This window comes from Vombatus ursinus, unplaced genomic scaffold (assembly GCF_900497805.2).
Source record: "Vombatus ursinus unplaced genomic scaffold, bare-nosed wombat genome assembly UNPS02005236.1, whole genome shotgun sequence".
Lineage (NCBI taxonomy): Eukaryota > Metazoa > Chordata > Mammalia > Diprotodontia > Vombatidae > Vombatus > Vombatus ursinus.
Window position 1 is genome coordinate 1,637,017 of NW_020945014.1, and position 1,667 is coordinate 1,638,683.

The following is a 1,667-nucleotide window of genomic DNA, read 5'->3' on the forward strand; positions in this document are numbered from 1 at the left end:
CTCTCCTCTCCTCTCCTCTCCTCTCCTCTCCTCTCCTCTCCTCTCCTTGATAAATGGAGAGAGATTAGAGTACTCTTTAATAGCCAATGGTGCACATTCATTTAGCTGATGAGTCAGAGTGAATGGATTGTACAGATGGCTGAAAACCCTCTACCGGCCTCATGGCAACTCTTGCTTGGGCTTCCTCTAGGAAGGCTAGTTGGATACCTGGCAGCTGGAAGTGATCACTCTCTCTGTACCCCACAGCACTGAGCCTTCAGCTCCCCTGATCTTTATCTTGCTATTTATACCTAAGCCATATTATATCCCTAGCAGACAGTGAGCTCCCTGAGGGCAGACTACTTGTTCCCCTCAACACTGAGTCCAGGCCCTATACCCAGCAAGTACCCAGGAAATGAGGGCTAAATGAATGCATTTTCCTCCAATACAGAGAAAACCAGAACAATCCCCTTTAGGGGAAGTGGCTCATTGCCTTTCATTTACCGTGAATTTTATGTAGGCAAATTGGCTTGAGGTTCCCTGATCCTTTTTTTCATGGGGAGCTTTATATCAATGTCAGGTTAAAGCCAGGAATTCCTCTATTCAAATGCTCTAGAGTCTATGCTGTTTTATCTCTTCCCCTCGTGACTGCCCAAGGTCTCCTAACTTGTTCTTGGGCAAGATCTTGAACTTGGGTCAAGTTGGATCCCTGTCTGGACCTTGTTTTTTTCCTCTTTTAAATGAGGCAGGTAGACTAAGCTCTGTGCTAGTGCTGAAAGTCTATAATTTGGGGAGCTGTTCAGCCTTGACATTCTAGGGTTCCGGTCTTGGCTTTTACCAACCTGTCAATGAATTGTGCTGCTCTTCTGACACTTTGAGCCTGGTCGTTTGGCAGTTCCTAGAGGAAAGAATCTGGGCAGCTAGATGGCATAGTGAATAGAGGGCTGGCCCTTGAGTCAGGAGGACCCTGAGTTCAAATCCATCATCATACCCTTTCTAACTGTGTGACCCTGGACAAGTCACTTAACCTGTTTGCCTCAGTTTCCTCATCTGTAAAATGGAGTGGAGAAGGAAATGGCAGACCACTCCAGGATCTTTGCCAAGAAAACCCCAAATGGGGTCATGAAGAGTCAGATACAACTGACCCAACTCAATGACAACAGAGGAAAGAATCCGAAAACTCTTGGACCTCTTTGCTCTGTCCAAAGCTAAGGTGAAAGGACAGCCTGAATTAATAAAATTCTTTTAAGCTTTATTCCACCTTCTCTCCTTCCTTTCCTGCCCATTCTGCCTTCTTATTGAATTCCTGCTCATTCTTTAAGAGAAAACTCAAATGCCACCTTCTGTTGGAAGTCTTCCCTGATTCCCCTAATCAGGGGGACACCTCTCTTGGAGCCTACTCAAACTCAGTGCCCCACTTTGAATGAACTTTTTATGGCTGTGCCTTTGCCCTGGCTCTTCCCCATGCTTGCAGGGCACTCCCCCTTACTTCCACCTCATACAGCGCACCTCTCCCTTCAAGATGCAATTCAGGCACCATCCTCTACAGTAAGCCTTTTCTTTTCCCCTGCAACTGCCTGTGCCTTCCCTTCCCAAGCCCCTTATATTGAATTGCTTTGTATTTATTTGAATTTATTCTATACACATGTGCAGACATATATGTTCTTAGTGTTGCCCCCAATCAGAAT